The sequence below is a fragment of the Lactuca sativa genome, chromosome 2 (genome assembly GCF_002870075.4).
Source record: "Lactuca sativa cultivar Salinas chromosome 2, Lsat_Salinas_v11, whole genome shotgun sequence".
NCBI lineage: Eukaryota > Viridiplantae > Streptophyta > Magnoliopsida > Asterales > Asteraceae > Lactuca > Lactuca sativa.
Window position 1 is genome coordinate 195,739,314 of NC_056624.2, and position 19,143 is coordinate 195,758,456.

The window sequence follows — 19,143 nt, forward strand, 5'->3', positions numbered from 1 at the left end:
TAACTGGACGGGCCGGCATTGTGGCCTTAGACCCGTCCCTACTTGAAGGAAACTCACCTCGTAAACTGGCGGCTGAGTGTGTGTCTCTGAAAGCTACCGGCTGCTGCTCCTGAATCTCCTCGGCTACAAGCCCGAAAACACACTCAATCAAATACTAAACACTGCACTTGGGGTAAAATGACTCTTCTACCCTTGGTCAAAGTCAACTTACTGTTGGGGCTGACTCGCCGAGTTGGGTCACCCAACTCGCCGAGTCCTATTCTCACTTCTCAGTTCTACCCGCTGCTACTCGTCGAGTGTGGCATCGACTCGACGAGTACCCTCTTGATCCAAGAACTCAGACAATCTTCATCCGACTCGCCGAGCCGTATGAACAAACTCGACGAGTTGTTCATGATCCTAAGAAGATTGCCTTGGACTCGCCGAGTTGTATGAACAACTCGCCGAGTCCCTTCATCACTGAGTCTACCCTCAACTCGCTGAGTCCACTCTCTAACTCACTGGATTCACTCGACACTGGTCAAAATGAAGGACTCGGGAACTCGCGACCCAACTCGCCGAGTCGTTCTTCCCGACTCGCCGAGTTGCCGCCATGCAACTGATTTTTACTCGATTTTGTTTGAATCCAACGCATACAATAGATAGATCTGAGTCCAATAAGCTGATTTACCACGTAAAGTTTCCAACTTTACGTGCACAACCTCATGAATAAGGGAAATAAGGCTAAAAGATGCATAAAATGGGTAGATCTATGATTATTATGCAAAGTAACTCCAAAAAGACAGAAGATATGGGTTCTACAACACCCCAACATTCAGATCCAAAGGTATTTCGACTTATTAAGACATTCATGCAAACATAAGGCTTGGAACAAACATCAATTAGCTCTTAGAAGAGCTCCAATGGAAGTTTAGGGCATATAACAAGAGGGAACTCCGAAAATACCTCAAATAACTCAGATTTGCCCTTGGATCTTTGCACTTCAACTCTTCTCCTTGCTTCTTTCTTTTTATCCTTCTTCACACCTTCACAAAATGGCACAAAACACTTAGCTCACACAAGGGAGGATTAGGGTTCTTTCTTACAGTGTTCACAAGGTGAGGGAGGCGAGAATGGGGCTATAAGGTGGTTTAAATAGTGGGCAACCCGGGGATTTAGGGTTTCACCCAGACGGATAGACTCGCCGAGTCCAGAATATGGACTCGCCGAGTCCCCGGCTCACGCGTGCTCGCAGCCGCGACCCTACTCGGCGAGTCAGGCTATGAACTCGCCGAGTTCCTCTTGCAAACTCATAACAAAACCCAATAAATTAACATACCGGGAACGGGTCGTTACAACTTGTCGAACCGGGTTATTGATTTGGATTATGTGTTTTGCCCGACTTGCTTGACAAAAATTGAATCAATAGATTTTGTCTTCTCGGCTTGTCTTGGTGTTTTTCGTATTTGGCAGCTGAATGCGGTGGTTTGTGAATGTTTTGGTGGAGTTGAATGTCGATGCTATTATATGTTGGTCGGATCAAGTGTGATATTATGTTGTACAACGAAATCACTTTGATGCAATTGTGGTCACGACTCTTTGGGTGTTATGGAATTTCGGTAATGCTCAAGTCTTTGGAATGACAAAGCCCAAAAAGGCTTCCGTTTGCGAAGACATAATTGTTAGATTTTTATTTTGGATTTGTAATAGGAGGAAAATTTGTAAGATGAAGTGGGTTGTTTGGATCGAATACTCTTATGTGGCTTGTACTTTGTAACATCTCTAGCTCCTTGCTAGTTTTTAATGTGGTTTGCTGTTAAATAAACATATACAATATCGCCTTAATATTATTGAAACGAAAATATTTGAAGGTGTCTTGTTGGTTTAATACAGATAAAAAGCTTTGGCTAACATGTAAGTCTTGATTCTTTGTCCTAATTGTGGTTTGGCTAGAAAAAAAAATTGGCCACGTTCTTATTTTTTGTCTGATTTGTGGTTTGGTTACAGAAGGAATTGAAGACCTCGATTCTTTATTTGATTTGTGGTTTGGTTACAGAAGAAATTGGTCACATTCTTATTTATTGTGAGGTAACTTCGACTTTGTGGGAGTATATTTGGAAGTGGTGTGAATTACACCTAGTATGTCTTGTTCGAGTGTGAATGAGGTTATCGAATGGATGGATGTGGTCCATCTTTCGGGTTCTAGACGATCGATTTTGAAAGCCATCATTATAAAGATTTGGTGATTGATTTGGAAGTATAGAAATGGTATTGTTTTTTTGGGAAACTTAATTCAATTGGGAAAGGATTCTTTAATAGATACCGTTGTTAATTATTCTTTTATGTGGTATGTGAATAAGAATTGAAAAATGAACATCAAGTGATAATATTTGTTAAAAATAAGAAACATGCTTATGTCTATTCCTTTGTAATCTTTTAGTTTTTTGTTAGTTTTTTACTAACTTTTTGATACAAATCTTTAAGTTGTTGAAATATACATGTAAGTCTTGATGTAATAATTTTAGGGATCACATTTACAAGTAGAAAATAAAAGTTTCTTTAACTCATTGTCATAACATTTTACATGAAGTTTGTGTATAACTTAAAATAAGAACACCAACTATCAAACTTAATAAAAAATTGTTTACAAACTGCTATGAATGTTCTCTTATGGGGAAGTATGAAAAGTTAGCTCTTAACCTAAAATTGGTGGTGGATACTAGATACCATATTATCATATGTTGTCCATGTCGTGATAATTAGTGTCGACATGCCCATAAACAAATTAGAGGACCTGTTTCTTGCCTACATATCAACAATTGGAGCATGTCATGTCAGATCAAAAGTATATGTATTACGTGCTTTCTTTTATATTAGTATATGTAATAAAACTCTTTAACATATGGTTAATTTACAATAGTTACATATTACTTATAGTTATCAACTAATTTTTTTAAAGTCAAATCTAAGGCTACAGTCTAAATTATTGGTAATTGTTATTAGTTGACAATTTTTTTATAAGGATTTTCGCCTTAATGTTTGTTAAAAAATATTATTAATAACCACTTATTTTGAAAAAAAAATCTATAAATGACCATTTACTTAGTAATTTAGTTTTTTCAGACAAGTTAAGAAAAAATTATTCGTTGTCCGAAATCTTCAAAATAACTAGTTCAAAAATATTAGTAAATTTTATTCAAAACTATTTTTCTATTGTTTACGTTGGTTGCGACGTATTGTAGGTTCATGTGCATGAGTTTCTATCAAACCAAGGATAATGGAAGGATAAATAAGGGTTGAGACTACTACTAAGCAAATATGGACAAACAATTGAGATTCCTCATGATTCAATTTTATTTTTATACCTTGTTAAAGATCCATAAATATGTAGAGTTAACTAGAAAATTTTAAAATGTGTGTAAGAGAATAATCTTTTATGTGGTTGTATTTAGGTTTTATGTTGAAGAACTTATGTGGTAACTGGTAAGTGTTTGTAGAAAATGGTAAATGATCATAATAGTTGATTAATAGAAATGTACATGATGTTACGTGGCTTCTTATGTTGTCAATGGGGGGATATACGATGGACCTCTTTTATGATCTTCATAAGTCGTTATGCTTGCAAAATGAGAGGGATCTTGGTCAAGAGTATTACTACTGGGGAAGCCCCATAATACTCTTCAATGCTAAAGTAAGAACTTGGTGTCATGATGCCAATAAGCTAGAAATGTATTGTGATATCTATTTTTTGCGTACCTTCTTGTTGAATATATAGGGAGACGTATTTATATTTTGGGAAAACGAATTATAAGTCCAACGATGATTTTAAATCGTTCAAAAAACCCTAATTATGTTTTGTTTGTTCAAAAAAATCTAACGAACTTAACCTTTTGTCTAAAAAGCCCAACTAACTTACACTTCTCATTTAGGGTCAACCGGCTAATGAAAGTCAACGAATAAAATGGCTTATGACGTGTAATTAAATATCGGAAAATGACTTTTAAGACCAACGAAGTTTCAAAACCGTTAAAAAAATCCCAATCATGTTTTGTTTGTTGAAAAAAACCCAACGAACTTACATTTTTGTTCAATTCTCATTAGAGGCAACCAGATTCATTAGGTATACAACTAGTTGGCAAATGACATGACATTATATTTAATGACATGGAATAAACATATTAGAATTGTCCTTTATATATCGATTTAGGACTTGGAGAAGAGAAAAATGAACGACGTCTATATTCGATCTCCTGTAATAGCTACTTCTTCTTCTTCCTCTCAAACGTTGATGTCCAACTAAAGATCTACAAAGAAGAATTTTGATGATGCAAACTCTTGTGGATGTAGACGCCCTTCTTAGATTTGGACATCTAGAATGAAGGATCATCCATAGATAATGTTTAGGGTTTGTTCGAACAGATGGGTAAGTGTAATTGAAAGCTTTATCATGTCCATTTTAATAGGTTTTTGTTTTTAAAAGAAACCAAACAAATAGATAGAATATGGACAAGATAAAGCTTTCAATTACACTTAACCATCTGTTCGAACAAGCCCTGAACTTTGTTCAAACAAGGTGTGAACTTTTTTCTCTGGATGATCATTCGTTCTAGATGTCCAAATCCAAGAAGGGCGTCTACATCCACAAGGGTTTTCATCATCAAATATCTTATTTATAGATCTTGAGTTGGACATCAACAATTGAGAGGAAGAATACGAAGTAGCTATTACAAGAGATCGAACAAAGACGTCGTTCGTTTTTCTCTTCTCCAAGCCCTAAATGGATATTTAAAGGGAAATTATAATCTCTTTATTCCATGTCATTAAATATAACAACATGTCATTTGCCAACTAGTTGTATACCTAGTGAATTTGGTTGCCTCTAATGAGAATTGAACAAAAGTGTAAGTTCGTTGGGTTTTTTTCAACAAACAAAACATGATTGGGGTTTTTTAAACGGTTTTGAAACTTCGTTGGTCTTACAAATCATTTTTCGATATTTAATTACACGTCATAAGTCATGTCATTCGTCGACTTTCATTAGCCAGTTGATCTTGAATAAGAAGTGAACGAAAGTGTAAGTTAGTTAGGCTTTTTAGACAAAATGTTAAATTCGTTGGGTTTTCTTGAACAAACAAAACATAATTGGGTTTTTTAAATGGTTTGAAAACTTTGTTGGGCTTCTAAGTCATTTTCCCTTTATATTTTTAAGGGGGACTTTTGGTTGCTTCGTATTTCCGGAAGCTTGAACTCTCGAATTTAACGATTTAGTTAGTAAAGGAGATGGACGGTTTAGGCTAGTATTACTATATGGACATTTCTTTTTGGGATGGTATGAAATTGTAATCTTTATGGAGCCCAACTTGTCGTTTGTATATTAGCGGTGGTCTAACAATAGTTACCACACCAAGCTTTTCCCATTGATAGTAGGTGGTGAAGGATGCACAATCTCATGGTATGCAGTTTGATAACGCTTTGTGGAGAACCAAGAGAGGCCCAATAGTGAGAATGTAATTTTCCTAAGAAAATACAAATCATGATCATATAACCACACGGTAAACTAGTGCATTGTCACTACCTATATATACAAAAAATTTCCTGTAAATCGATGTTAACATTTTGACATGGTCATGCACTTCATTTGTATTTTGACATTGCATACACCCTTCATGTCAGACTGTAAATCAAAATGCATATAACAACTATGCATATTGATTTTCCAAATATGTTTCCTTACATGTAGCTTCATCTTTCGTCATGACCTCTAAAGGTAAGTACTGACTAGCATTCCTCTTATGTTTCATACACAACATTATGATTGGAAGTAAATTGTTGTGTTTGTTGAATTGGATGAACATATTGACTATGTCAATGTTGTGTTTGGTATATTGGAGGAACATAATGATTAGGTCCTCCTTCTATTTTTTACCTTAAAGGAACATCATCACTAGCTTCTTCATATGTTCGATCTCTGAAGTTAACATACGTGTTGGCTAAAAAGACACCACATTTTACCATATAGACACCCTAATTAATTTTTGAAATATTTTTATTGGTTGAAATTTCATTGTTTTCCGAATAAGTTGATTATAGATAGTTGATTATAGGTTAGACTTTTTATAAAAATGATAATTGAGTGTCTAAGGGGTGTCTTATTAGCAACACCCTTAAAATATTATCCACTTGTGACTCTAAGGCTCATTTTAATCCTAAAGATTATGTCACACCCCCGAACCAGACGGCTGAAACGTCCGAGGGCTATTGTGACTTAATTGAATACCATCACAATGATTATACATGAATCATAACATCATTCATCACCATGCATTGAAATATTACAACTGATATTGTTTACATTCAGTACATTGTTTTAAACATTACATTTCCAAAACATAAACCGTTCGATACTAATTTAAACAAAACATCATGACATCACTGGATACATATTCTTCGATTTACATGTTACCTGAGAATACAAGTATTTTGGAAAAACGTCAACATATGAAATGTTGGTGAGTTCATAAGTAATGTTTGAAACAAAAATTATTTTTGTAAAGTTTGAAAACCTAGAAAATCCGATATTTTCTGAAAAGAGTATTGTATATAAGAAAAAGTGTGAAGATCCGTAAGTATGCTTGTTGATTTTTGTAAACGTGAATAATTGTTAGACTTTGTATACATCACATAGGTAAAAGTGTTGAACTCCCCAGGAAAACCCGATGTTTTCCTAATACATCAAATTACGTGTCTTATTTATTGTTATACCGATACGACGATTGTTTTCGATAATTCCAGGTGACATTGGATTATTTATGGGTTGTGAGTCGTTATAATCACGCATTAATGAAAATGACTAGTTTATAACTACCAAATACAACGATCCCTTAGGCGTCGTCCGTACTACTCACTTAATCCAACCACCCTAGCTTCTCATAGCCCCACAACCGAGGAGAAAGGAGGGTACGAAGCCCCTGTTATTTCCATAAATCGTTCAAGGCTATCGTGAATGCGAAAGGCACTTGGCCCGACTCGCATTTGACTTCTCGACTTTGTTAGCAGTACCAAAGGACCCTTGGGGCCCAACAGCACAATAAAGCTATTGAAAGTCCTTTTACATGGAATTAGGTCATAGAAGGCCCAATAACATGTAAGCGCGTTCCCTTCGGGCCTAAAGATCATGTCATTGGGCTAGCTAGGCCCAACAAACACGATTTGAAACTTTCAAGCCCAAAGATTGAATATTGACTTCTCGTAAATTTCGCGTGTTCATTGAAGTACGATTGTTTATTGATTTTTGGTTCGTTATTGATTCGAGACCGAATCAATTCGTTTGGTAACGATATTGGTGTTGAAAGTGTATTTGTTATTACGTTTCGCCGGTAGCTGTGGTACTCGTATTTTATCTTAAGGGATTTATTGTTTTAAAAATTAGACTTTACCTTTTTATTCCCCTTCTTGGATAAAATTTACACTTTTACCCCTTTATATAAAAGAATTTCCATTTTAGTCCTTAAACCATTTTTCCTGACACTTTAGTATCAAAACTTGTTGAAAAGACATTTTTAGCCCAAATTTACTTGATAAAAAGCTTAAGTCCTTCAAAAATGAATTTTTCTCGGTTGAAACCCTCATTTTCGCAACTTTACAATTTTGGCCCAAAATGGAAATTTTTTGCATTTTTGGTCCCTTTTGAATTTGAAAAGCATTTTTGGCCTTTGAAATGGTTTTAGTATACTTGTAATCCCTGTTTTACAGAAATGTGCATCTTTAGCCCCTCAATTTCAAAAATCTCGCAAATTGGGGCTTTATTGGGCCGAAAAGCCCATTTTAGCCCATTATGTTCAAAATTTACATTTTTAGCCCTTCAAAAGTGTTGATATTCAGAAAATTTATATTAGAAACTGTTTGGACTCTTTTCAACCTTCAGAAATTATCATTTGTCGTTTTGGGCCCCTTAGTTTTGTGTTTTTGACAATTTGAGCCCAAAAATGGGTTTTAAGTCCAAAAATGTTCATTCTAACCAACTAAACTATTTTTCTAGACTTGATTAGTGTGAAATGGTATAATTTATGTTTATTTCATTCCTTATATTGTAGATCTCGGTTTTTAGGTTCTTTTGGCTAACATATTCATCACAAATCACATAAGATCATACATATAAGCATAAAAATCACACAAGGCATACATTTACTCATAGATCTACACATTTGCTTGTATTCTCCACCACAAAAACTTATAAAAACCGAAAAAGAGGGGGTATGAAGCTCACCTTGGGTGTGGTTTCAGTTTTGGAAGGAAAATGAGAAGAAAATTCGGCCTTAGCAACCTTCCTTGGAAGATCTCGAACTTAGATGCTTCTACGGTGCTAAATCATAAGTTTGAATGGATTAAGAGGTGATTCTTGAATGGAATGAAATAACTAGCTTATGGATCTAAGCAACATCTTACCTTAGATGATGATTTTTATGTAAAAATCCCCTTGAACACTTCTTAGATCTCGAAAATATGGAGGAGATATGAGAGAGTTTCTTGAGAGAATTGAGAGTGAAATGTGTGTGTGTGCTTGGATTCGGCCGAGAGCAAGAGAGAGAGGGAGAAGAAGAGAGGGCTTGCATGGAAGTATGGGAAATGCATGGATGTATGGGTCCTCTTGCATGCAAATCCCTTGAATAATTGTGAGGTGGCACACACAAAGTCAACTCTTCTTTCCTTTGGGCTTGGGCCGAGAATGGAGAGAGAAGAGAGAGTTTTTGGGCCTTAAAGGCTTAAGCCCAAGTTCATAGTTATGTTGAGTGATTTTTGGTCCTAATAAATATAAATGGGATTTTTATGACCTATTGGGGCTAAATTGGGTTAATTATGGCCCAATATGGTTCACTTAATTAATTTATTTCATTCTAGGCCCAATATGGCCCAAAATATTGAAATAAATGGAAGTGGGTCCAATTAGAGCCCATTTAAGAGTTCTAAGCCCAATATGGTCAAATTGGAAGCTTATTGGTCCATTGGGCCCAATAAGGAAGTCCTAGTCCAAAATAGACTTAAACAAGAACTTCTAGGGTTTCCAATTGCTTATTGACTACTTGAAATGCTTGTATGAGGTGTTTGATTGAAATTCTGTTGTTATAGAGTATGCATCATACATGCTCTCATGTCTTTGATTCATAATTTGGCTTAAGTGTTGTAGTTACAAGGCACAAAAACTTCTAGTTGTGAGAGATTATCACTTAGTCCCACCAACCGATCTATTTCGAATTAGATATTTTATTTTGGGTATCACTAAAAACATAAAAAGGGGTCAATATATAAAACAAACAACAGGCAATACCCACTATCGTCAACTATTTTGATTTGCATTTATGCATTTTAGAAGGGTGATAATATAAACTTATGTGTGTTTCAGTTGCATGAATTTTGATAGTCACAAGTCCAACCAAATCAACATACTTCATATCTTCGAGCAAATCTATAAAATACTCACTTAATTATCATGTTATGTACGACATAACGTCGTATTTTCTCTACCAAATACCTCCAAGCTATATATTGCCTTTAAATATTCACATGATGGAACTATTTTGTGGGGTTTTTTAATGAGAATTTTCTACCTAAATTGTGGTTTGAAATATACATAAAATGTTCGAAAATACGAAGTAGATAGTCATTTAAAAAAAAAAAGTCTTTATCACCGTAAAGATGTTCAAAAGTCCATATGTTATTAAAAATTCAAACATGCTTTATGTTTAAAAAAAATGTACAAGGCTTTGAATATATCTTCGAGATTGAAAATATCATAAAAACACTCGGCAAATGCCATAATTCTGAAATAATGATCATTTTCAATTGTTCATAACAGCTAGGCATTAAATTTTTACCGGTTCAAAAAATATGATCGATTTAACAAATATACCTCAGTTATATTTTGATTCTATCAAAATCTGAAATCATGATATGATTCTATAATCCATAAATGGGGAGTGATATTACTTCACTTGGCATTTGGCAGTTTGGTGGGGTATCACATTTGTCAATATCGAAAAGATGGGGACCAAATATTAAAGTTAAAGAGTCCCACCACGGACATATATACACAAAAATAATTGAATCCAGAATTCAAGATTATACCAACAAAAATCAACAGCTCACCGTCTACGCTTTGGAATTTGGTAAACAAGCAATTTGTCCTCTCCATTTTATTTTCGTTTTATTTTTATTTTTTAGAACAATGATTTGTCCTCTCCATTTTTTGTTCGTTTTATTTTTTTAAATTTTAGAACAACAATAATTTTATTAATAGATTAACATGTAGCTACCAAGTAGCTACCAAAAGCAGAAAAGAAGACACTAGAAATGTATAAAAATCAATAGTAGATCACACCCGATCAAACCAATCTGGACTAGAAAGTCATCCCTATGCTTTAACCATTAATCAAAGTTTCCTCCACCGTCCTTACAGGATTATCTTTTAAATCGTTGAATAAAATTGAACTTATGACCGAACGATAATACTTAGGCTATGTTTGGCGTACTAGTTGAAAAACTATTTGTTAGCTGAAAACTAGCTGATAGCTGATAAAAAATGACGTTTAGTAAACCTAGCTGAAAAGCTAGCCGAAATATATAAAATTACATAAAAGGACATGTAAGAATTTGTGTTTTTATAATTAATTAAGGGGTGTATTTAGAAATTTTTAAAAAAGCTCTTAAAAAGCTAGTCTAAGTAGCTTTTCAAAAAACTAGCTTATAAGCTACTTTTTGGCTTACCAAACACGACAACATAAAAAAATTCAAAAAATAAGCTAGCTATAGCGCGCCAAACACAACCTTAATGTGTGAGAGCCGAAGAAAGACGTCTCTTTTTTTGGCATTAATTCTCTGTTCCAGAGTCTAATTTAGTGACATAGAAGAAAAGAAATGAGAAGATCGGAAAAAGATCATTGTCCCTAAGTTTATTTATTGGAAATAAGATAAATGAAAGAAAAAGAAAAAACATGCTAATTTTACATACAATCAACCCAAATCGGAACAAATTGAAAAAAAAAATCCGTTCATTTTATTTTCCTTTTTCTTATTTCTTATTGTTGTTTTCTAATCCGGGAGCTAAGTAGCTTCGAACTATTATCAGGTCCAAGAGGGGGTTCTTAGGCCCAAAACTAACTGCCGGTGCGCCATCCCAAATCCAGATCTGCTTAGGAAAGGGCAAATTAAAATAAATAAATAAATAAAATAAAATAAAAGAGAGTGATCGACGCTTTCCTCCTTATGCTTACAAACGGACATAAGACGCAAGAAATTGGGACTCCATGATCTCGCAAGTTGGGTAAAAGAGGGAATCTATTTTGCTTCGTTCTGGTCGGACCAATGGTATTGCTGGCTGCTGTTTTGTTTGAGGTTCCGGCTCCGGCGCCGGAGAGAAGCTGTCGATGAACTTCTCAGCGTTATTAAGGAGAAAGACGAGGTCTGTTATTTTCATCTCAGGCTGATCTATGCATTGCATACCAAGTGTTCGATGAAATGCTTAGCATAACTAACAAGATTTCACATGCATCTTCAGTGCATTGCGTCTCGATCCAATCGAAATTTTCCATAATTTCTGACATTTTTTGAATCTGGGGTTTGAACGTATGGCATCAGTTTGGAGTCCATCTATGATGGTGAGCTATCTTCTTCTTCTTCTTCTTCTTCTTCTTCTTTTGATCTTTTGATGCTTTTAGTCACTACAGCAAGCACCTTAAGCATCTTAGCACCTTAAAAGATAGGCGAAGAAAAATCATTTTATAATGTATTCATGTCCCGATTTTATCTTATGAACTACAGAAATCAATCTTCATAATGTTTCTAAAGCATAGAATCATCTTTACCAGGAAACTCACATGAGGTGCTAGTTGAATAGGAGGGAATGGGAGGCAACAAGAGGTAAGTTTCTATGGATAAAAACATTAACTTCATGCTCTAAGAATTGGTCATGGAGGCTCCATAAATCTTCAAACTTTGTTTTATTTCTTTCTAAGTTTTTTTTGACAGGTATACACAAATCTAAAATACCCTTCACTTACAAATGTGGACTTTGGATTAATACTATTCATAGTTTGAATCTGTATTAAAGTGCAGTGAGGTAATATAATTCCCAAAGTTCCTTAGTTGTTGCAACTTTACAAATAGACATTGTAATTCGCCAAGTTTAGGGTGGTTAAGTAGAAGAACATAGGAGTCGGTGTTTCATTCGATCCAACCACTCTGAAAAGTCCAAACAAAGAATTAGAACCACAAAACAAAATTGTTTACACAAAACATATATTTCATGATTAGCAAAAAAATAATAATAAAAAACTAATTTAATCAAAACAAACTCGATTGAAATAGTTTAGCAAAAAAATTGTTTAAGATTGTTAGTAAACAGTAATAATTTCTGCTAAATAAAGTATGAATCTGCAAAAGAAATTGTTAGTAGAAGATTCACACCAATTGACTCAGGCTCGTTTTTTAAACGATTCCCTTAAACAAATTTGACGTTTGTTCCTAGAGTATGCAGAGAATGAGAAGAAAGAATTTGCTTATTTGGTGTATGAGAATCAAAAGCACATGTCTCCTTATATGTTGATCTTTGTAACTATACACATTAATTCGAAATGATATGAATTAATTGCACATTAAGTTGGTGTTTGGGAGTGCTTCTCAAATTAGCTTATTAACTCATTGTATTTTAAAAAACTAATAAGCTAAAAAAGTGTTTGAGTTGTTTAAAAGTGCTTTTCAAAGAGCTTTTTGGACATACAAAATAAAGGAGTTTCAAAAAGCTACAAAATATTGGCTTTTTGATGGTTTTTTAGCCTTTTGATGGTTTTTTAGCCTCTAAAAAGCTAAGTTAAATACTTTTTAAAACCGATTTGTTCGACTTTTTAGTTTTTCCCACCACAAAAGCTAACCCAAACATTTTTTAATGTGTCAGTTACAAAAACTAAAAACACTTTTGAGATTAAAAAACACTCTCAAACACACCCTAACTCATATTATATGTGTTAGTTACAAAAACTAAACAAAATTGCAAAAATCATCCATGTGGTATGTTTTTTTTCCGGATTTTAGTCCAAACCCCAATTTTTTTGGATTGATGGTCATTTTGAGATGGTTTACTTGTGGTTTTGGTCCCTTAAAAAATTTAAAAAATTAAAATGCCTTTTTGTTTTTATTTTTACATTTTTTAATATTTATTTTTATATTGTATTAATTAAAAAGCAAGAGAGGACCTCTCTCTCTCTCTCTCTCCACAAAAATAACCAGATTAAAGTTCATCCTTAGCTTTTGATTTTCGAGTTCACATCATGAATTCTTCATCTTTTTCTTCTTATTTTTCTCCTTTAAATTTCATCCTCCTAATCTACATCTATAATATGTTGAACAATTTGGACTTCACCTCCACTTCCCTGTTCTCCCCGTGACATTGCCCTTGCCTCCATCTCCAAATTCCTCCTAATTCTAAATACAAAAACAACCAACACATTGTTGGCTCTGGTAGCAAAATTTGGTATATTGTAAGTCGTTGACCACATGGTTGCCCTCTTGGTTCAAAAAACAAGCAAAGACCACCCGTCATCATCATCATCATCCGGGAGAGCGAAATACCCTTCGAGCACACATCCTTGAGATAAACAATGAATGTGAAGATTCTTAGAACCGACATAAGCCAATTGGGTGTTCCTAAAATGTTAAATCCATTATTTTTCTTGATAACTAGATTGAATTGGATGAAGAACCATAATGAGTTGGTGGTTCCAATTCATGACAAAAATCAAAAATCAAAAGAGTACTCGTTCCTGATGAAATCAGAGACAAATTTGGAACAAGAAACCCAAATTTTGATTTAGTTGAGGTTTTGTAATGGTTGTTGAACAATGATGAAGGTTTCATCCTCATCATTTTATGAACAAGGATGAAGGTTCCTTGGTCACACCAGAACCCCATGCGAATGTGTCTTTTGCTTCCACCCCTCCTCTCGCATCACCAACTTCTTCTCGCCTCCTACCTGTTCTTCGCCATCGTCATCTCCCTGTGCAATCATCCCCAAACAAAAATTAAAACTTGTAATCAACATTAAAGCAAAATCAATATATCATTCACATATATTATATTTTGGGACTCATTCTCGCAGCCACTTTATTTCCAAAATACTTATATTTGAGCATCGATATATCATTCACATATATTCTGTTTGGACACATTATATATCGTTTGGAACCTCTCACGGAGGAGAGCACAAACTGATTATTAATTAATTATATATATCTAACATATACATATAATTAAATGTGTCCAAATTTATGAAAAACACATAATTTTTACTAAAATTTCCAATAACAGCTACCAAATTAGCGTTGTTAGATTCATCATCGAATGAAGATGAATCGTCCGCGATATTTTCTATTACTATTTTTAGGATGTTTAAATTCATTTTCTATTATTATTTTTAGGATTTTTAAATTCATTTATTGAAGAATGTTGTAATGGAATTGGTTCGAGGTTTGATTATATATATATATATATATATATATATATATATATATATATATATATATATATATATATATAATATTCATTGGTCCAGAATAGATAGTCAAAACAAAATAACCTAACCCTATATATATATATATATATATATATATATATATATATATATATATATATATATATATATATATATTAAAAAAAATATTCTCTAAGCATCTTCAACATATGCATTTTGGACGGGTTATACAACCCACTTGATTCTTTAATCGTGGTACCAACATAACTAACGGCGGAGTTGTGTCACCAATAGGCCTGACAATAGAGCAGGTTTTGACCCTGTTCCGATACAAACCCTTAAGAATTATATGGGTTTGGAGCATAGTTTTTGATTCGTTTAACCGTTAACGACCCATACCCGCTAACCTTTTATTAAAAGGGTCAGTTATGGATCATCGTTGATCCGCTCCGTTTATAACCCGCCCCTTATAATTTTTGAATTATTGATTTATATTTTATATTTCTTAAAGTTTAATTTTAATTTCAATCGAAAGCCCAAAGGGAAAATGCCAAAGTCCAAACTGTTTATACATAAGAATGGAGGAGTCGACTTCTAGACTTCCGGTCTTCTACTAAGAATTATGATGTCATTTCATTTATATTTCATCAAGAAATCATCATATTTCATTCATAAATCAATAAATCCATTCATCAACTGAAAGAAAGTTTGTCATTGCTATTCTCTATCACTACAATTGACAGTAAAAATTAAATCAGTAGTTACTACAATAGTTATTTTTAATTCCAATCGGAATTCCTCGACTACGTAATGTGTTTTCTAAATCAATATTTGTTTTATTTAGGAAATATTATTTTATGAATTAAGTAATATGAGTTTGATAATTCAAAAAGTCTATGGGTTACGGGACGGGTTTGGATATTCGTTGATTTGGTGGATAAGGGTATGAATTTGATTATTCAAAACTCTGCGGGTTACGGAGCGGGTTTGTATCGAATTTTGAAATTTGTTAAAAGGGTTTGGATCAAGGTCGATTCGACCCAAACCCGCCTCATTGCCAGGTATAGTCACCAACGATCCGTCCGCCCAATCCTCCCAAGCCTTTGCCATTCCGTGCACCCTTAAGAATGAAAGCTACAATATGAAACATGAGAGTGTTTAATAACTTCAAATAACAAAATGTAATACTTCAAAAGAGCACGTAGAATCAAATTACCTGCAAATAAACGAGATGTGATGACTTTCTAGCAAACTTAAGATATATAACTAGATATTTCATCATTAATCCGTTATGAACTTGTTGCTATGCCCAAATTCAAACCTATCCCGAGCATTAATTGAAACTAGGAGAAGCCATGCTCCGCATAGGTGAATGGGGTTTTGATATTAATTGGGTTTTGAATTATAAAAATAAAATAACTTTGCTTTTGCACATCTGTCATAAAAAAAAAAAAAAGAACTATTAATCGAAGCAAACAATCAAACTTAAAATAATGAAAGAAAGGTAACATAAGTCAACAGAGTTGGAAATTGGTGGCCCAAGTCTAAAAGAAAAAAACAAAGGGGCAGTTTTGGAAAAAGCTACAAAAGGTATGGCGAAACCCAGAAAGTAATAAGTTTTCTAAACAATTTTTTAATTTCTTTTTGTAAAAATTATAAAAACTATAATTTATAATTTTCTGTTCTAATAAAAAAATGATTTTACCTTTTTATCATTAAATACAAAAAAAAGGGTTATGAAATTGAATTTCTTCTAGGAAAAACAATATTCTTCGTGTTGATCCGATTGTAATATCGTATTTATGTCGGAGATTATTGAAAATATAGGGCTCATTGATCATTTTGGACTTGGAAATGAAATATAGTCCTGACTCTTATTTGTAAATTACTTATGGGTCCATTTATTCTATCCGATAGCTTTGTTTTGAACAAGTGCTTTAAATAGATGTGAAAAGGTTTTAGACTTTTCGACATAGAAATACTATGGAAGTTTCATAAATAAGGGTTTTTTTTGTTAATATTCCATTCGTTCTTGTTATGATTTACAAGACAAATAGATAATAAACATTCATACATTGAGTTATGGGCATTTGTAACTATTTATAAAGTTTTTTGTATATTTAAATAAATAAATAAAAACAAATTTTCAAACAGTTGAAAATCGATAAAGCAATACCTAATGTGATCACCACAAAAAGGTTGATTGTCAATTTCGATTGTATAATTAGAACAAAACAAATCCATAAAATGCCCATAAACAACTTACGAGTTATGGATCAACGATGGACTAGGTCTAAAAAATCAACTACAAAGTTATCATGGGATCGAAGTCTATAACAAATACGTTGTTGGAAAACATAATTCACTTGTTTTATTTTTGATATGTAACCTATTGATTACACCAAATTTATTTTATAGTTTATTGATTTTTCAATGACCCGAAAGGCCGAAAATGGCCACCAAAAGTTTGTTTACATGATCTTGACCATAAAATATACATAATTTGATTATTTATCGTTTGGTATTCAATCAGTTTTACTAGAAATGGATTATTTTCGATGAGACATTTCCAAAAACAATATGGTGTTTGTTTGTACATGATTTAGTCAATTTTGAAATAGCGAAGTGGCTGTGTTGGGCTCTTAATTGTGAAGTGATGATGGTGTGGATATATATATATATATATATATATATATATATATATATATATATATATATATATATATATATATATATATATATATATATATATAGAGAGAGAGAGAGAGAGAGAGAGAGAGAGAGTTAGGTTTAAATGTTTTCACTATCTATTGTGTGTCTGTATGACTGATTCTGGACCAATCATTATATATATATATATATATATATATATATATATATATATATATATATATATATATATATATATATAGAGAGAGAGAGAGAGAGAGAGTTAGGTTCAAATGTTTTTACTATCTATTGTGTGCCTATATGACTGATTCTGGACCAATCATTTTAGTTATCTTAAGAAAGTAATTAATGTTTATTAAATGCTGAAGATTTAATTAATACCTATTATATCTTCAACATGTAATATGCATTAATTACTTTTCTTAAAATAACTAAAATGATTGGTCCAGAATCAGTCATAAATGCACACAATAGATAGTGAAAACAAAATAACCTAACCCTATATATATATATATATATATATATATATATATATATATATATATATATATATATATATATATATATATATATATACTAGCCGCTTACCCGCGCAAAGCGGGTGCGGATCAACAAAGTGACATAAAAAATTTTGTTAAACAAAATGACGAACATATAGAGATTTCTTATACCTGGGCTGGGATTAAACGTAAGACATTTTTTGCTCATTCGATTTTAGTATAAAGAAAACCAAAGGAGGAGACAGCAATCATGAGAGAGAACCAAGGTTTTGCGATCAATGGTTAGGCATTCATGATAGACGAATGCTAGATCAATGCGCATCTTCCAGTTTATATGAAATGTTTTATAACGTGTACATTGTATTAGACCGATTCAAATGGATATGAAGAACACTTGGTCAAACTTTGACCCATTCAAAATCTTATCATCATCTTATTTGACTTTTTCATTAATGTTGACCGGATAAGATTCAGTATTTACCGATTCAATTGGATATGAGGAACACTTGGTCCAAGTTTAACCCATTCAAAATCTAATCATTATCTTATTTGACTTTTTCATAAATATTGACCGGATAAGATTTAGTATTTACCGATTCAATTGGATATGAGAAACACTTGGTCAAACTTTGACCAATTCAAAATCTTATCATCATCTTATTTGACTTTTTCATAAATGTTGACTGGATAAGATTCAGTATTCTTATAATGCATAAAGTCATTGTACATGATGCACTAATGGTTGTACCTCTTAATTTTCAGCATTTGACCAAATTTGCATAATAAGTAATAAAGATATATGGCGTTCAATGGAGAATATTTTAGAACAAAAAATCATTCTTTAATTTACAAGATAGCTATTTCGTAATTAAATAAAAAACTAGATGCAACTAAATATATTTATATAAATAAAAAACAATTAAAAAACTCACTCACCATCCAATCAACACCACCCATCACTACCGCCTACCACCAACCACTCATCACCACCACTCACCATCCACTACCTCCCTAACAACCCATCGCCACCACCACCACTATCCATACATCACCACCACCTACCCACCACCATCACCCATCACCACCACCCACGACCACCACTCACTACCATAACCACCGCCTCCACCACCACCCCTACCACGACTCACACCCACCACCTTTCACTACTAACCACAATTATCATCCACCACCACCCACTACTACCACCCACCACCACTACTCATCACCCACCACTATAAATACCTACACTACCACTACCACCACCTACCAACCAATACCCACCACCACCCACCACCCACCATTATCACGCACTACCAACCACATTATCATCCACAGCCACCACCACTCATCACCACCACCGACTATTCCACCCACTACCACCACAACCACCTACAAACTACCTACCAACCAATACATATCGCCCACTACCACCACCACCCACTATCCCACATACCACCACCAACTGCCCCACCCCCA

The 19,143-nt window shown here is 33.5% G+C and overlaps 1 long non-coding RNA gene across 2 annotated transcripts; it reads left to right on the forward strand.

The window, feature by feature from the left end:
- Positions 1-11,156: 11,156 nt before the first annotated feature.
- On the forward strand, positions 11,157-12,208 carry LOC111899836 (uncharacterized). Of its 2 annotated transcripts, XR_006188405.2 has the most exons (4): positions 11,157-11,434; positions 11,531-11,630; positions 11,841-11,892; positions 12,001-12,208. It is a non-coding gene; the product is annotated as an uncharacterized LOC111899836 (long non-coding RNA). The 2 variants fall into 2 exon arrangements; XR_002853064.3 differs by having other exon boundaries at positions 11,183-11,434; positions 11,841-12,208.
- The last annotated feature ends 6,935 nt before the right edge of the window (positions 12,209-19,143 follow it).